The sequence below is a fragment of the Bactrocera neohumeralis genome, chromosome 2 (genome assembly GCF_024586455.1).
Source record: "Bactrocera neohumeralis isolate Rockhampton chromosome 2, APGP_CSIRO_Bneo_wtdbg2-racon-allhic-juicebox.fasta_v2, whole genome shotgun sequence".
NCBI classification, from domain to species: Eukaryota; Metazoa; Arthropoda; class Insecta; order Diptera; family Tephritidae; genus Bactrocera; species Bactrocera neohumeralis.
Genome location: NC_065919.1, coordinates 1,397,402 through 1,416,839, shown reverse-complemented (window position 1 = coordinate 1,416,839; position 19,438 = coordinate 1,397,402). Strand labels below are relative to the sequence as shown.

The 19,438-nt window shown below is 40.4% G+C and overlaps 1 protein-coding gene across 1 annotated transcript in view; it reads left to right on the top strand.

Annotated features, from left to right (window-relative positions):
• LOC126758723 (furin-like protease 1) overlaps positions 1-19,438 on the top strand; it is a 267,237-nt gene that overhangs the window by 1,140 nt on the left and 246,659 nt on the right. The window lies entirely within an intron of this gene.

The following is a 19,438-nucleotide window of genomic DNA, read 5'->3' as shown; positions in this document are numbered from 1 at the left end:
GCAGCAGCAGCCGTCGCAGTCGCTGTAACAACAGACTGAGCCAAGACTGTTAACAAAGTTGATTGTTATTTGCGGAGGTGAGGGCGTGTTGTGGATAGGTTTTCGTTTTCCTATTTCTAGTATCTCATAAATACTCTCATTAACTATGTTTTTTCCCTTCAAATGTTGCATTCGTACATCAACAAAAATGCCGTTTAAACTCTCACCACTAAAAGAATGCTGGAAAATTAAGATTTTTATTTATTTGGGACAATCAGCGTCAACGAAAGGCAATGAATGTATTTTAACCTGCAATCCTCCGATGCTGGCACTGTTCTGATGTACATATGTATGTTTATTACCGAATATTTTTAACGCTACCTGCCAAACATGCTACCGTTGTGGTGGTTTACCATTGTATTATTGTGGCGCCAGACTTACCAATGATTTCGAATAAAAATGGTATGTAGTTAGCAATTGCTCGATAATGCAATTAATTTGAAGGAAATTGAAAATATTTATAAAATTAAGTTTATATGTGCATATTGTATGCTAGTCACAAAATCATAAAAAATAACAATAAAAAAATAAATTATATGATAACGCCTTGCTTGAAAATAAAAAAATAATATTATTTTTGATCATTTACCACAAATCAAATATTTGTTTAGTGGGAGTAAGATCGAAAACTTGATAATGGCGTAGATACGGTTCGAATAATCGTCAGATTTTATGGCTGCTTCCCCAATCGTTTGTATTGTCTTCAAAATAATATTTCCTTAAAACGTGCATAGATATTACTCAATCACTAATTACATACTTGCTTAGCTATTAATATGCGTGAAAGTGTGCCGAAAACCCAAATGTACTCAAAACGAAATGCTTTCATTTACATTATTTGGCTACTTTCCAAAAGTTGCCGCAGTTCCAACTGAGTTCCCACAGTGTATGTTCATGTATGTGTATGTTCATATGTATGCGATATTTATTAGTAATATTTGAAATAAATTACCACACTGTATAATTCTAACAATATTTTTACGTTTTGATTGCTACATAAAGTATGATACAGTGTACAAGCATTTTACTTTCAAAAACTAAAATACCTCTGAACATAACTAATGTCACTATCATGATAACATTAGTTAGCGCGTGTTCTAACTCTTGTTTAAAATAATCTAGCCACTATTGAAGTTCTCGAGTTAGTGTTACTTTTATACTTGTTAGGTGCTTCGGAGCGGACTTTAAGACTCTAAAGTTAAATTTAGAAAAGAAATAACAAACCTGGTAATTTTGAACAATCCTGAATCCATCTTTTTACTAAGATTGCGTTGTCTGCTAAGTCTTGACTACTCTATTTTTAATGCTTGTGCCTATTTAAAATTTGAACTGGAACTGGTTTATGTACATACATGTGTATATACCTATTACTATTATACGTACATATGTATGTATGCACATATACATATTGTATAAATAAACATAAGTAGTAAGTAAAATTTTTGTGCGGTCAACCGCAGATTTTTATGTGATATCCGTTTTACGCTCGACGTGTTGATGAATGCTGGCTTCAAACGTTTGTCCATAGGTGCGTATGCGCTCACATGTGGGCCGACGTCATAAAGCATTTCGACATTTGTTGTAGATATATATCTGCGAGTTCATTTAGACTCAGTAGAAGATGAGTTCTGGAATGAACTAAATGCCATTCCATTGTCATTAGTGCTTTGCAATAATTAAGTAGCGGTAGCACAGTACAGGAACCAAGGGAAAATCAAATACTGTTGCATATTCGTACAAATTATTTATATTTTCCAATTTCTTCTTAGGTGCGCTATGATACCTTCTTGGGTTTTCTGCACTTAGAGCATAGTAAATGAGCAAATAAGAAACTAAGGGCATTAAAGTTAAGCGCTTTCGTTTGTAAGCGTTCAGTGAAATTGTTATCTCAAAGAAAATGCCCGTTGCCTTCTAAGCGACCGCAAAATCTCGCTGTGTATCTGTCGCCGTTGCAGCAGTACTCTCGCTTTGGGCTCAAAGAAACTGCTTGCTACAAGGGGCGTTTTGTGCTGACGACCCTCCTCACTGTTTTATTCCTTCTTTTTTCTATAAAGCATCTTCGGCGTTCTCGACGCTATTTCTCTGGCTCTAACTGGCCCACATGTTTACAATCTTACCTTTGCACTTGTGCACTTAAGAGTATGTCGGCTGATCATCATCTGTCTTACGACGGTACAACACAGGAGCCTTCTCATATAGAGGAGACCTCAAAGCCAGGTTAATGTGTATCATTGTGAGTATTTTTCCTATATTTTTACATACATAGGTAAGTATACAGAGTTAACCTTTCAAGCGCGTACTAAGCGACACCATCAAGAGAAAGGAAATTGCTGAACTGTGCAAACAGTGGTAGTTACATCACAGTTACATCACCTAACGCCTCGGTTCGATGCCAATTTAGTAGGGAAAGGGGCTTCTTCATGCAATTTGCGAAGGTAAACATGCGGTTTTGTCCTGTACAAAGCCTCGCACAGTGCTATTCCGGTTTATAAAGTATTTTATTGAAAAGGAAAGTTACATACATATCCTTATTTGTTGAAGCAACCGAAATCCGAAGGCAATGTAAAGCAATGGCTGCGAGGTATAATATAAAGCACTATTCTACATTTAAGTTCATTGAACAATACCCTCACGTTCTTTAATTCGTTTCGTCTTATTATTGGGCAGTCGAAAAAGTCTTTTCCTCTTTCTAATCAAACTTCAACTTATTTTTTATATTTGTAAGCTTTAATGAACCAAATATTTACCATTTTGGTCGACCACTTTTTCCCCATTTTTCTCGACCACTTTTTCTCATTTTTCCGTTAGAGACATTATTCCATCAATGTAAAACTTTTCGGTTTCTCGGCGAAAAACTGCGACAAGTAATTTTCACAAGCTTCTCTTGAAGCAAACTTTACTCCATTAAGGGAGTACTGCGTTGACCGAATTAAATGGTAGTTCGATGGCGGACGGTCAGGGCTATATGATGGATCCATCAAAACTGCCAAGCTCTCCAAGTTTTTGCCAAGTCATCAAAGTTGTGTGTGGTCTAGCGTTGTCCTGATAGAAGTCGATACCCTTTCTGTTGATCAGTTGTGGCCGTTTTCGTTTTTTTTCGATTGCTTGCTTCAATCTCACTAGTTGTTGACAAAAACCTGGAATCAATTGTTCGACCAGGCTGGAGCAGCTCATAGTGGATGATTCCTTTCTAATCCCACCAAATACTCAGCATAACCTTTCGAGGCGTCAATCTTGGCTTTGCGACCATTTTTTGAGCTTCACCATGCTTGGACCATGATCTTTTTCGCACATTATTGTCGTATTTGATACACTTTTAGTCTTCTGTTACCATTCGTTTCAGAAATGGTTCGAATTCATTTCGTTTCAGCAAAGAATCGCAGATGTTGGTTCGGTCCATTAAAATATTCACAGACAATTCATTTGGCACCCAAACATCGAGCTTCATTTCGTAGCCAGCCTTTTTTAAATGATTCAAAACCGTTTGATGATGAATGTTAAGTTCCTTCGCGCTGTCATGGCTAATTATGTGATGGTCCTAATCAATCCTTTCCGTAATTCCATCGACTTTTTCCATGATAGTTCGACCAGAGCGAGGTGCATCTTTCATATCGAAATTTCCAGAACGGAAGCAAGCGAACCATTGTTGTGCTACACGAACTGATACAGCATCGTCTTGCGTGGTATTCTTCCCTTTTCTATACAAAAATTTCAAAATATAGCGAATTTCTTCATTATTTTCACTCATTTTTGAACAGCTGTAACTTTTTTTCAACTTCAAAATACGAAAAGACTTTTTCGACCGCCCAATATTTTATTGAGCAGAATTAGATAACTATTTGGAATTAGATAAACAAATATTTAGCGAATATTCCTTCAAGTTTGTAATCAAAAACGCTTCAAGTAGAGTTTTGAAGTGAAGTGAAGAGCTAATGCTGATTAGGTGGCAAACAATCACTTAAAAGAGTTAGTTAGTCAGTCAGTTTCTGTTTCCACTTTAGTCGACTCCGTAAGTCTAATCGAGCTCTTGACGTTTCACTCCATAAAAAATTATTTTTTTTCTCTTCTTTTTTGTCTGCACTCAGGTTTAGTGCAATGAGCAAGCTCAAGTCGCTAATTGAAAGTGTATTCCCTGATATGCAAATGATTGTTGAATGAACTTATCTCGAAATAAATTACCAATTATAGCGAAAATATTGAGGAAGCTACGTTTCCAAGAACCATGAGTAATTTCTTTCTGTTCAAAAGAGCATAAAATTCCATGGCCTCGCCAATTTGAATACATATTTGTTAAAGAAACGTTTAGTAATGAATACAATTATATGCCTTCACTGACATAAAATTCGAGATCATTCTTAATGTTCGCTTAGAATAGTTCCTGTTATCAAGTCAACCCGCTGGTCCAGCAGACATTTTTTTGCTACCAATTTGTATTAAATGTTTGTGCTGATTCAGTACACCAAATATATTAATTGCGAAGAAGCGACTCCATAAAGACACAAGCCGAACGCTCGGGGAATTGAGTAGTGAGTTCATGTTACCATAAATGTGTGTACACTACAATCGATAGAAGACACTGCTGTATGCTTGTGTTACCTGTTTTGCTGGCTCGATGCGGTAACCGCTCAAATAGTTATGTATGTTTGTATGCATGTATGTATAAATACGTGTATTTTTGTTGCATATATGTATATGAGTTATCATGTCTTCCAACTGTGTGCTTAATGATGCCGAATGAATCTGAACGACTAAATTGATAGCTGCCTTACCATCCATCAATTGTCCGCAACATGTGCACAAACAACCACAACAAGAACAATAGCATCAAAAGCTAAACCAAAACAGGTGGAAAGGGAGGGAGCAGGGAAGGAATGAAGCGGTACAAGCCACGCTCCAAACAAAGGAACAAAATGTTAGAACAAGGCACTTGGTGATTCTCGGTTTCTATAGCACATACATACATATGTAAGTATATATTTTACAGATATACAAGTATGCACATAAGAGCTTACATTCCGTACGATCAGCGCTACGCTGTTGACGGATCGCTCAATGCTGACGCTGATGCTGGTCCAACAACAATAACGGACAAACTTAATAGAGTTTCGTGGCCATAACATTTAAAGGCCAACACAAGCGTCGGCCACACCATTCAACTCGATTTTAAGCGAATTCTTAGTCACTTTAGTACTTACGTACCTTCTTCCTTGCTAACTAACTACAACGCGGTCAGAGACCCGTCATTAAGTAATCAACATTGAATCTCTTCTTTTTTTTAGACACATCGTAAGCACTCGTATGCTCGTATATTTGTAGTATTTATTCAAGTATCTGAGAAATTCGCAAGAATTCGATTTGATATTGACCTGTTTCACTGGTACCAATGAATGGTGCTGAACGGTGTTTAGGCCTTTGTATTGACCAATGTCCCTTCACTCTCCATTATGCTATAAAACGTCAGCATAATCATCGCTATCATCGGTAGCATCAACGTTTTTTTCTTGTCTTCCAGCCGCAGTGGTTTCTGCTTTTATTTTCTGTCTTCTTGGGCCCTCTGGTCCAAGCTGCGCTCGCCAAACGCCAACCGTCGTCTATCTTCTGCTTAATTTTTTTTCTGCTGCCTTTTTTTCTTCTTCATTGCTTTGTCCATCCATTGCGTTGATTATAGCGTGCGATTTAGTAAATTTCTGTTTGTTATTCTACTGAATTGTAAAATTGTTTACTTTTATATTTGTGTTTGTTCCTTTATTTTTCGTTTACCCACGGCTACTCTGTTGTATGTATGTTCGCACAGCGTCGGCGCTGGAAGCTTAACATTTCTGAAATGGCTTCCGACGGCGGCGGCGGCTAAGAACATGGGCTGGCCGTTGCCGGCTCATTGTGCATTTACGTACGCTTCAAGTCTACGTGCACGACTACTTATTTGCTTCTTGTTCGCAATTCCTGTACGCGAAACAAAAATAACGTTGCATGTGGAAGTACATATGTGTGATTGTACATACCAAAAAAGCCTACAGGTATACAGCATGATCTGTTCTTTTATGGATGTTTTCACATTGAATCCCGACAATTTTTCCAAAATTTTCAATCCTACGATTGTAAGACGCTCTATCACGACGTCTTGGGGTCGTTTTTCCTAAATTAACATCTAACATAAGTTCTTTAGACTTTCCAGGAAGTACATACCTAGTTCTCAAACAAACATAGTGTTTACTGTTATCGTCAGCGGTCTAAGGAATTCAACTGAAACATATTAGCGTTAAAAATCAATTTCGCAAAAGAATCATATAACATATGTAAGTATTTTAAAATTCATTTTGGCAAGTCAAGATTTTTTTGGTCGCAATAACACCTTTTCCCATTCGCGTAGTTGTGCATAAACAGATACAAAAGTACGCCAGTATGCTGTTATTAAGTTAATGGTAGGCAATAAAGATCTTCAATTAAAGCAAATATCGCATTCCAATTACGATCATGATTCGCCCACAACTTCCAGACAATGCTCGAATTTCACATACCTCGACCATATCTGCTCATATCACTCTACCGATGCTCGCACATGCGCACGCCCACCACAAATTCGCAAGCACACTGATACACACACAAAAATGTATGTACATACGTTATTTATTTCCCCGTGAAAGCGCGCGAAGTCATTTCAGCCCGCTCCAGGGTCATGACAGACAGCACACTGATCGGTGTTCGGCATTCGGATGGATCGCTTTTCTCTTTGTTTTGGCATTGTTGCCTTTATTTATTTACATTGTTCGCCATTGTTGCTGTTGTTACGGATGTTGGCGCTTTTTGTGCTATGGTTACGCTCATTGCTGCCTTTGTTATTGTTGGCGCTTTAGTCAGTTTTCCAGAAATGTTGTTGTGGTGCCCTCGTACTGCTGCGCCCAAAGCGTCCGTACGACTGCATGGAAATCAAGTTGCATTGTCTTATGCTCCTATGCTACCGTGACTCCATAAACCGAGCAAGCCTCTGCGGGGTGCGCAGACAGTGCCGCGGACAGGGCACAAAAAGTCATGCTTTTCTTGTTCGGCCACTCGCGGGCTACTTCGTCTTGTTATTTTTTTTTGTTACGGTTTGGCTACAATCAGTGGCATATATTTACTTACTGTGCTTGCTTTAGTATTTTTGCTCGTCTGCCACTAGCACGGCTGTAGGTATTTCTTATTATCAGCTGCCCTCTGCCGCTGTGCTCGCCACAGCTGATTTTCGCTCGCTTATGTTGCGGTTTACTGTTCACTTTGTTGTTGTTATTTTTATTTTGGTTTAAATGTTTTATCTTCGCTTTTGGCAGACTCTAGCGTCCGCCCTCCGCCACTTGGACTTGGATGTTGCTGTTTGTTACCGCGGTTGAGCTGGCAATTTATTTATATTGATGTGGCATGCGGCATGCGGCATGCGGCGACTATGGTGTGCGCAAAAAATGGCGCATCGCGTCGTTCGGCGCAGAATAACATGTTTGGTTCTTGCTCTTCATGCCTTAGCCACTTCTGTTGCTAGTGCCGCTTACTCCCTCGGTCTTATTCAAGACCCGGCAATCGCATTCCTCGGCAGATAGCTAAATACGTAATGTTGCAATATTAAAATGGCTCGGCGTTCACAAGCCACTAACCCGAATAGTGGCGGTTGGTCCAACTGTCGCACCAGCGTTTCGCATCGGCTTGCGAAATCTTATTTTGCTATTACCGTTTGCACATCATCTTCATTATGCCAGCGCGAATTTAGTGCGTCTACTCTGTCCATATTTAGACAACTGCAAGATCGACCAATAAGACCGCTGGTCGATTCGGCGTTGCCGCTATGCTTTGACCGCTCGAGTTTTGGGGGCATCGTGTATTTAAAGCCAGCCAACAATCGAGCATATAAGCAGAGCTTTAAGGATTCAATTATGCTCTTGCGAACGTCTAAAGATGTGTGTTTGTTGGTAAACAACGGCATAAAATCGCACTTCTTTGGTTTTGAGTACAGCATTTAATTGGATTCTTCGACATTTATGGTCGGAACAGTTATAAAATATTCGAAATAAGCAACGCGTGTGATCAAGTGGCTGCTGGCTAAAAACCGTTCATATGGATACTATATCGCTGAGGTTGTGATATAACCATTTAATTAAACATTGTATTATTGATATTTTTTTTTATTTTTTTCCAAACAAGTTCCAGCTTCATTAAATACAATACTAATTTATTAATTCCTGAAATAAAGAAATTCGATTTACTATTCCTTTACTCGGGTCATTTTGACCTCATCTCATTTTCTGTAGAACATATTTATTAGAAAAAAGTAACTAACAACTGAGTAAATAAATTAAGTAAAGTTTGGCAATTAAAGATTTTAAAGGTGGGTGCAACATACATAGCAAAGTATGTACATATGTATACTTATTTACGACATTAATCTGCACAAGCAATAAATTCGGCATAAGTTCAGATAGATAAAGTTACATTAGTACAAGTCTACACACATGCATGTATGTAAACATAATTGAAAAAAAAAACACTTCTATATGTACCAAGAATGACATCAACATTTTGTACATACAAATGTACATATATAACATACCATACCGCACAAGCATACATTGGCAACTACGAAACTTTATTGCCAACTCTTACGCAGCACTAAAAGTTCCGATTGCACATTTTTTCTATTCTATTTCATTTGTAATTGGATCGCGAGCTAAGGTTACGATGAACCGATAGAATGAAATACAAAAAATGCGCAATGGTTTTGCAGCAGCACCTGCATGGCTATGTGTAATCTATTTGCACTACCTGCCCAATGGCAATAAAAGAGCATACAAATTTTAGCTATATTAAAAAATTTCGAAGAGCAACGAGTGAATGTGAACGCCAAGAGGTCAAATGACGAGTGACGACGCTGCTGCACTGTGGGGAAATCACAAATTTGTGTGGATAAAAATGTATATAAAGGGTGATCCATTTTAAAGAAAACACAGAGACTTCAATTTTATTGGCGAGTGTTTATTATCATTCGAAAGAACATTCTTTCTCATAATCTTTTTAAAGATTATCTCTTTCAAGTGTTGGCCACGGTATTGTCTCAGGTCGTCCATCCGTTGAGTTCAATTTTCGATGACTCGTTCTAGCATTTCGACTGGTAACTGGCGAATGACACGCGTAATGTTTTGCTCTAAGGCCTGAATTGAAGAGGGATTATCCGCATAGATTTTAGGCTTTACATATCCCCACAGGAAAAAATCTAACGGCGTGATTTAACAAGAGCTTGGTGGTCATTCGATCGGCCCAAAACGTGAAATTATATGCTCACCGAAGTGCTCTCTCAATAAATCCATTGATTAATGCAATGTGTGGGAAGTGGCACCGGCTTGTTGAAACCAAATGTCAAGAGCTTCAATTTTCAGCTTCAAATAGTCGGTTACCGTGGCGCGACAACGGTCGCTATTGACGGTAACGTTCTCATCGTACTCATTTTTTTAAAAAATATCCACCGATGATTCCACCGGTCCACAAATCACACCAAACTGTTGTTTTACCTGGATGCTCTTAAATTTCTACAGGTTGCTCTTCGTCCCAAATGCGGCAATTTTGCTTGTTTACATACCTATTGAGCCAGATATGGGCCTCAATGCTGAACAAAATTTGACTCGAAAATGTCGGATCTTCTTGGAACTTTTCAAGAGCCCATAGAGCGAAGCGATGTCGCTTGGGAAGGTCGAACCGTTTCAGTTTGTGCGCCTTTAATTTTTGATCTTGATTTAAAATGCGCCAGGGCGTTCCATATGTCAGTTCGAGTTGCTGCGAACGGCGCCGAATCCACTCTTCACGGTCTTCGACTACACTCTCAGCTACAGTTGCTATATTTTCTTCATTGCGTGTTGCATATGGTCTATTCAGTCATTCATAGTACGTAATAATAAATGCTGCGTCTCAAGATGGATGATGGTGTTGCGAATAGTACGCTCAGTAAAATCGAATTGGCCATAAATTGAGCGAAGCGCGCGAAATACTTATGTACATTCTTTACATAACAGGAATTTTCGTAATTAAGTTGAAGTTGTTCTGGCGTAAGTCTTTCCATGATGAAATGCCAAACAATACTGAATAAAAATAACATGACACCTTGGCACGACTCACCCGTGATCTGTCAACTTTTTTGACAAGAACTTAAAACGTAAAACGCTTTACGGACCAATAGTCGCTTCACGGCAATTAATGCAGAAAACACCAAAAAAATCCTGTCATAAAAATATTTATAAAATCCAATGCGTAATAATTTGAAATCTATAAGGTCCACTACAAGATATTCAACACATATAGGAAAACATCAACTTTGATACGAGACAAATTATAAAAAAAATACTCCAAAACATATGGACGGCTAAAATGATTTATAACTTTCGCACATGACGTTTGAATTGTCAAAACTTATTCAACGCCCAGGGGTTCTTAAAAAGTCTTTAAAAAGTTTTGTTAGAGAGAAGAAGGTTCTAGAAGCTCGGTGCAATGGATGGCAGAACTCCCGAAAATGAAATTAAAAATTAACGAAATCTTCGAAAACATTAAAGCTAAGTGTATACGCAAAAGATAAGACACGAAACGCATTTTGCTATCATCACAAACTCCGCATTTGGCCACTGAACTACTCACTGGCTAATTCGCTATCGGAAGCCGCTGATTCCTTACTCGGTTTGATGAGTGGCTCAATTGTCTCCATACTCGCCAGCATGGTACTCGTTTGAATGGCAAAATAAAAGTCATAAAATAAGTAAGACTAGCAGAATGTTTATTTATAACTACTAAAAAGCGCAATGATTTATATTGGCGTTGTTGCTGCATGGGAAACCTGTTTGGCGCCGAAATATCCTATGGTGGATATTTCATGGCAGACACTGTGGCTCGCTCCGCCACTATAAAGTCAAACATTACCAACACTGTCAAAATAATGAGTGTAGACTTGGGTGCATGAGTATGCATGTATGCAGTTGGCTAAGAAAAAATAAAGATACAAGTAAATGTTACAAATTTTAATGTCTTTTGCTGCGATATTCACACATACAACACAAGAATTTTAAATCGATTTTTTTGCATTTCAAAATGCGCAAGTGTCAAAGGGCAAGCAGGGAAGCGCAGAAAGCTGCTGTGGATGCTCATATGCATAAGTACGACTAAACTAAAAGAATATTATAATGTTCATGCCGAAATCGTAATCTGTTTCCCCCCGAACTTGCCATTTTATTGCCATAACACGCTAGTAATTGAAGTTTAATAGCTTGCTATTCTTTCTTTCAGCACACATGTGGTGCGCTACACACACTTACATATTAATATTATGCATTTGTTCGTATTCGCTTTGCTTGCTGGCCAAGTTGGAAGAAAATATGAAGCATCTTCATCTTATTTCATTTTCAATAAAGGGTACAACCGCATTTGTATGCGTGTGTGTGTCTCTTTTGCATTAGGTCACGTCATATTCACTAGATAGTTGAGGGCTCCTCGAATGTGGGTTGAATTGAAATATTCATGTATCGCAACTCTGAAGAGTGCAGCTCAGTGTGTGTGCGTGTGTGTTCCATGCCAAATGGTTATTGAAAATGTCATAAATAGCACAATGAGGTAGTAAAAGTATAAAAGCTAGAAAGGCAAAGGTGTATGCGAAAACAAAAAGAAAACGGCTTGCATAAAAGTAAGACATTCAATTGAAGCTGAAGTGCTGAAGAAAAAGAGTGCACAAGTACTTGAAGTTTCTCGAGTGCTCACACATGTCTACTTAGTTATGCAGGAGTATATATACATGCATATGTGTCAAATGCATATAGCTCCAATAAAAGCATAAAGCAATGCAACTGCTGTACTGTTTTTCTAAAGTTAGGCAATTTACGAGGGTACCCGCTATAAAACTCTCTGTGTTCTTCGCTATGTTTGACTAAAATGCGCGTGCTATTGTCTGATCGATTGAAATGTGAAGTGGACGCTTCTTCAAGTTGGTGTGGACGCAAAAAATGGGGAAAGTAGGTTAGATACCTTAGAGCTTACTTATTTATTTATACTTTGCGCCTTAGCTCCAGTTAAAGTGTTGTGAGATTTGTTAGCAATCTATGTATTATCATAATTAACACGTTGAGGACGACACTAAGGTTTCATCTGGCGCTGGGTCACGCTGGCTTTGATTCAGAACTATTTTTTGAATGGTGATGATTTGATGAAATAAAAAAATCTGGTATCAAAACAAATTTTTAAATATATTTATTAATATTTGTGAGTTTTTTTAAACACTTTAAACAAAGTGGTGGCTTATTTTCGCAAAATTGGCAGAACATTGTAACTTTTTTAGTTCTCTTCTCAGTAAAACTTTTGTCTCGTTGAGCAGATAATGTTTTATAACATTCATGGCATCGTTTCCGTGACTTTCTTGCCGTTCCAGGATATTTCTGAAGAAAATGTATAGTTCTTCTGGATGCTTGCGGTTCTGTAGGCATTTCATCCAGGAGCCAATCTATAATATAATCTCTAAATTTTAAAACATCGTACTGCTTGGTATCCCATTTCTTATGAATTGTCAATGAATTTACAACTGACGTTGCACAAATCAACTCAATGCTTAGCGTCTTGGTTCTGCCTTAGCTATTAACCGTTCTAGAAGCCGCCAGTTGAAACTGACTATTAAAAGCTGCGCCGTCCTCAACGTTTTAAACAAATCAAAATTATATTACGATTTTCCATACATAAGTGTGTACATACATATGTATGTTTTCTTTTTAATTGAATATACAATTGCTTAACAACAGCAAGTTAATCGAGTAGTTAACACTAGTGCGCTCGATTACTTGCATACTTTTCTAATACCATCAATAGTACTTTACCTGCTTCAAAAAGTTGCTTACAGTGATGTCACCTTGCGACTTTCACATCACAACACATCGAGGCGCGAGTGTCACCCAAGCACTGGCCAGGCACGGTGCCTGCCCTTCTTTTATAGAGGCAGCTATGAGCCAGCTTACAGTGATGTCAGCTTGCGACTATCACATCACAACCCATCGAGACGCGAGTGTCACCTAAGCATTGGCCAGGCACGGTGCCTGGCTTTCTTTTATAGAGCTAGCTAGCAGCTAGCTGGCAGCCACCTTACAGTCATGTCACCTTGCGACTTTCACATCACAACACATCGAGGCGCGAGTGTCACCCAAGCACTGGCCAGGCACGGTGCCTGCCTTTCATTTATAGAGCCAGCTGTGAGCCAGCTTACAGTGATGTCACCTTGCGACTTTCACATCACAACACATCGAGGCGCGAGTGTCACCCAAGCATTGGCCAGGCACGGTGCCTGGCTTTCTTTTATAGAGCCAGCTAGCAGCTAGCTGGCAGCCAGCTTACAGTGATGGTGATGTTACGTTCTGACCTTAACAGTGATGTCACTTTCTATCACATCACAACCCATCGAGACGCGAGTGTCACCTAAGCATTGGCCAGGCACGGTGCCTGGCTTTCTTTTATAGAGCTAGCTAGCAGCTAGCTGGCAGCCACCTTACAGTGATGTCACCTTGCGACTTTCACATCACAACACATCGAGACGCGAGTGTCACCCAAGCACTGGCCAGGCACGGTGCCTGCCCTTATTTTATAGAGCCAGCTATGAGCCAGCTTACAGTGATGTCAGCTTGCGACTATCACATCACAACCCATCGAGACGCGAGTGTCACCTAAGCACTGGCCAGGCACGGTGCCTGCCTTTCATTTATAGAGCCAGCTGTGAGCCAGCTTACAGTGATGTCACCTTGCGACTTTCACATCACAACCCATCGAGACGCGAGTGTCACCTAAGCATTGGCCAGGCACGGTGCCTGGCTTTCTTTTATAGAGCCAGCTAGCAGCTAGCTGGCAGCCACCTTACAGTGATGTCACCTTGCGACTTTCACATCACAACACATCGAGGCGCGAGTGTCACCCAAGCACTGGCCAGGCACGGTGCCTGCCTTTCATTTATAGAGCCAGCTATGAGCCAGCTTACAGTGATGTCAGCTAGCGACTATCACATCACAACCCATCGAGACGCGAGTGTCACCTAAGCATTGGCCAGGCACGGTGCCTGGCTTTCTTTTATAGAGCCAGCTAGCAGCTAGCTGGCAGCCACCTTACAAGGATGTCACCTTGCGACTTTCACATCACAACACATCGAGGCGCAAGTGTCACCCAAGCACTGGCCAGGCACGGTGCCTGCCTTTCATTTATAGAGCCAGCTGTGAGCCAGCTTACAGTGATGTCACCTTGCGACTTTCACATCACAACACATCGAGGCGCGAGTGTCACCCAAGCACTGGCCAGGCACGGTGCCTGCCCTTCTTTTATAGAGCCAGCTATGAGCCAGCTTACAGTGATGTCAGCTTGCGACTATCACATCACAACCCATCGAGACGCGAGTGTCACCTAAGCATTGGCCAGGCACGGTGCCTGGCTTTCTTTTATAGAGCCAGCTAGCAGCTAGCTGGCAGCCACCTTACAGTGATGTCACCTTGCGACTTTCACATCACAACACATCGAGGCGCGAGTGTCACCCAAGCACTGGCCAGGCACGGTGCCTGCCTTTCATTTATAGAGCCAGCTGTGAGCCAGCTTACAGTGATGTCACCTTGCGACTTTCACATCACAACACATCGAGGCGCGAGTGTCACCCAAGCACTGGCCAGGCACGGTGCCTGCACTTCTTTTATAGAGCCAGCTATGAGCCAGCTTACAGTGATGTCAGCTTGCGACTATCACATCACAACACATCGAGGCGCGAGTGTCACCTAAGCATTGGCCAGGCACGGTGCCTGGCTTTCTTTTATAGAGCCAGCTAGCAGCTAGCTGGCAGCCACCTTACAGTGATGTCACCTTGCGACTTTCAACATCACAACACATCGAGGCGCGAGTGTCACCCAAGCACTGGCCAGGCACGGTGCCTGCCTTTCATTTATAGAGCCAGCTGTGAGCCAGCTTACAGTGATGTCAGCTTGGGACTATGAAATCACAACCCATCGAGGCGCGAGTGTCACCTAAGCACTGGCCAGGCACGGTGCCTGGCTTTCTTTTATAGAGCCAGCTAGCAGCTAGCTGGCAGCCACCTTACAGTGATGTCACCTTGCGACTTTCACATCACAACACATCGAGGCGCGAGTGTCACCCAAGCACTGGCCAGGCACGGTGCCTGCCCTTATTTTATAGAGCCAGCTATGAGCCAGCTTACAGTGATGTCAGCGTGCGACTATCACATCACAACCCATCGAGACGCGAGTGTCACCTAAGCATTGTCCAGGCACGGTGCCTGGCTTTCTTTTATAGAGCCAGCTAGCAGCTAGCTGGCAGCCACCTTATAAGGATGTCACCTTGCGACTTTCACATCACAACACATCGAGGCGCGAGTGTCACCCAAGCACTGGCCAGGCACGGTGCCTGCCTTTCATTTATAGAGCCAGCTGTGAGCCAGCTTACAGTGATGTCACCTTGCGACTTTCACATCACAACACATCGAGGCGCGAGTGTCACCCAAGCACTGGCCAGGCACGGTGCCTGCCCTTCTTTTATAGAGCCAGCTATGAGCCAGCTTACAGTGATGTCAGCTTGCGACTATCACATCACAACCCATCGAGACGCGAGTGTCACCTAAGCATTGGCCAGGCACGGTGCCTGGCTTTCTTTTATAGAGCCAGCTAGCAGCTAGCTGGCAGCCACCTTACAGTGATGTCACCTTGCGACTTTCACATCACAACACATCGAGGCGCGAGTGTCACCCAAGCACTGGCCAGGCACGGTGCCTGCCCTTCTTTTATAGAGCCAGCTATGAGCCAGCTTACAGTGATGTCAGCTTGCGACTATCACATCACAACCCATCGAGGCGCGAGTGTCACCCAAGCACTGGCCAGGCACGGTGCCTGCCCTTCTTTTATAGAGCCAGCTATGAGCCAGCTTACAGTGATGTCAGCTTGCGACTATCACATCACAACACATCGAGGCGCGAGTGTTACCTAAGCATTGGCCAGGCACGGTGCCTGGCTTTCTTTTATAGAGCCAGCTAGCAGCTAGCTGGCAGCCACCTTACAGTGATGTCACCTTGCGACTATCACATCACAACACATCGAGGCGCGAGTGTTACCCAAGCACTGGCCAGGCACGGTGCCTGCACTTCTTTTATAGAGCCAGCTATGAGCCAGCTTACAGTGATGTCAGCTTGCGACTATCACATCACAACCCATCGAGACGCGAGTGTCACCTAAGCATTGGCCAGGCACGGTGCCTGGCTTTCTTTTATAGAGCCAGCTAGCAGCTAGCTGGCAGCCACCTTACAGTGATGTCACCTTGCGACTTTCACATCACAACACATCGAGGCGCGAGTGTCACCCAAGCACTGGCCAGGCACGGTGCCTGCCCTTATTTTATAGAGCCAGCTGTGAGCCAGCTTACAGTGATGTCAGCTTGCGACTTTCACATCACAACACATCGAGACGCGAGTGTCACCCAAGCACTGGCCAGGCACGGTGCCTGCCTTTCATTTATAGAGCCAGCTGTGAGCCAGCTTACAGTGATGTCAGCTTGCGACTTTCACATCACAACACATCGAGGCGCGAGTGTCACCCAAGCACTGGCCACGCACGGTGCCTGCACTTCTTTTATAGAGCCAGCTATGAGCCAGCTTACAGTGATGTCAGCTTGCGACTATCACATCACAACCCATCGTTTCGCGAGTGTCACCTAAGCATTGGCCAGGCACGGTGCCTGGCTTTCTTCTATAGAGCCAGCTATGAGCCAGCTTACAGTGATGTCAGCTTGCGACTATCACATCACAACCCATCGTTTCGCGAGTGTCACCTAAGCACTGGTCAGGCACGGTGCCTCGCTTTCTTTTATAGAGCCTGCTGCCAGCCAGCGTAGAAGTTGAGAAGTCTTCTTGCACGAAACATATTAGAAGAGCCTACGCTGTCATAATTTTGAACTGTGCAGATGCATACTCGTAGAAATAAGTTCAAACAATACTTTCTATAAATCAAAGTGACGGGACTAGCATAATCAAATAAAACTGGCAAAGCACTAAGAGCTTTTAGTACACAGTTTATAACAGTGCGCTTGTGCCATTGAAATGTTGCCTGCTGTCCTGGTAAATCTTTAAAGATATTAAACCCTTTATGACTCATTCATGTTCTGGGTTTAATATTTTCATGGAAGATTCGGAAGGCTCGTGGCAGTTAAAATCTAAGTGTTCGAGACCAGCATCAGAGAAATAATCTTTCACTTTATGTTGTCCGCAATTAATATCTCTTTACCTTATTAATGTTGTAAATATTGCCAAGAGTGTATTATTTTGTTGCAAACTTCTACGATTTGTAGGCATTAAACCTATGTACACATACACACATAATGTGTACTTATATATATATATGTACGTATACTTTTTAATTGCAGGTAATACATATATTTATTTAGAATACACACCACCAGGTCGCAAGTGTTCTTCAGTTCTATTTTTCTACAATCAAAACCTAAATAAATATTTTTAGAAATAGACACACAAATTCGAGTACCGCAAAAGTACAACAGAGTGCACACATACATAATAGCATAGTCCAATGCTACTTGCCGGAGATTTGAGCGCTTGAAGAAGCAAACACGCAAACACACTTCAGCATCGCCTAACTTTGCTTGATTTTCAAATAATATCAATTATTTGCTAATCACTTGAAATTAAAAAAAAATAAATTTGCTCACATCGATCGCGCTTTATGTTCGTATGCCTGTATGTATGTATGTATGTGTTTGTCGGACATGGCATTGCTTCACTATCTGAAGCTTTCATGACTTTGTTGTAATCTTCCACTTGTGGATTTTATAAATAGTTCGCTTGGATGAAATTTTTTCCGTATGAAAATGCTTGGTTGCTTCTATTGCTGCCGTGTGCATGTAGTAGTGCATATATGTATATACTCAAGTATGTGCTTATTTGATTTGGAATATTTACTCTGGCACATTTTCATGATTTGTTGGCTTCCATCACATAACAAAAAAAAAAAAAAAAAAAAAAAAAAAAACACGAGAAAACGTGAAATCAAAGATGTTTTCTTTTTAATATTATAAATCATTTGAGATTTAAGTGGATTTTCATTGTGTAGTTTTTAAATGAGGTCAGCCGGTTGTTCAAGGCCAATATCATATCTTTACGTTCGTCGTTTGTGCTTTGAGTGCTTTTTAATCGGTTTAATAATGGTAACAGCATAAAACATGTATGAGCGATATAAGGCTGAGTTGTCCATAAAAATTTTGAAAATAAAATGTCGGCAACAAGAGTTTCAGATAAAACACCTAAGTAAATGCTTTCATTTATCCAATGTGCAGATTGATGTGCTTGAGGCATTATTAATATGTGTTCATAACAAGCATGTATCCAAAATTGCTTTTTTTTTGTAATTCTGACACTTTATATTTTGAACACTACTATTCATTAAATCGAATATTCATCAAACAATTGTGTATTTGCTTTTATGAATGATAAATAGATTTGCTGAAAGCCAACTTGCAACACGATTTGACTAATTCATATTACCAATTATTATTTTTGGCTCAAAACGACAGCAAAAAGTTCTTCGTGAAGAGCTGAAGTGATGAACAAGATTATATAATGAATATTCCCACACAAAATTATGTCTATATGCGAATAGCTGTATCTGACTTTGGCTAAAAAAGATAGAGGTATGCATATATATCGCCGCTCTTTTATATACTAGTGCCGAGTTTGGACATTTTGTAGCTGTTGGTGAATGACAATTAATGAATCACCACAATGACTGAAAATGAATATCATGTACACACGTTATAAATTATAGCCATTTTTTTAAATGGAGACAAAAATAAAGTAAATTTGCGTCGGAAAATAAAAAAAGCTACAAAGAATGAACTAAAGCTAATTAAAATTAAAAGTTCCAATAGCCCCGAAATGTATTTAGAATTTGTCGTTAAAAATAAGGTTTCTTAAAAGCTTCTGATGCCAAGGTCATGTATCCGATGTTAATCATCAGTTGATACATTATCGGGTTTGAAATCATAATCTCAATAGTATTCTGTGCTTTCAACGCTTGCGAACACTTCCTTATTCTTGTAGTTTTTGTAAATAAAAAAAATGTATAAAACCTGTTTTGGTTTGCACACTTAATTATTTGTTTCAATGTGGGGCTTAAAAATATTAAAACTTTGACAAATATGTTATTTCGATGCTTGTAAGTACTGTTCGCTATTAAAATTGATAATGAAATAACAATTCTCTCTTTGAAGTTTTGGTATAAAACTGATATTTTATAATACTTTGGCTCTTTTAGAGGCTTGGCAAAGGCTTAAATCCAAATAATGCCTTTTTAAAAGTGTTGAATATTTATTATTCTGAAAT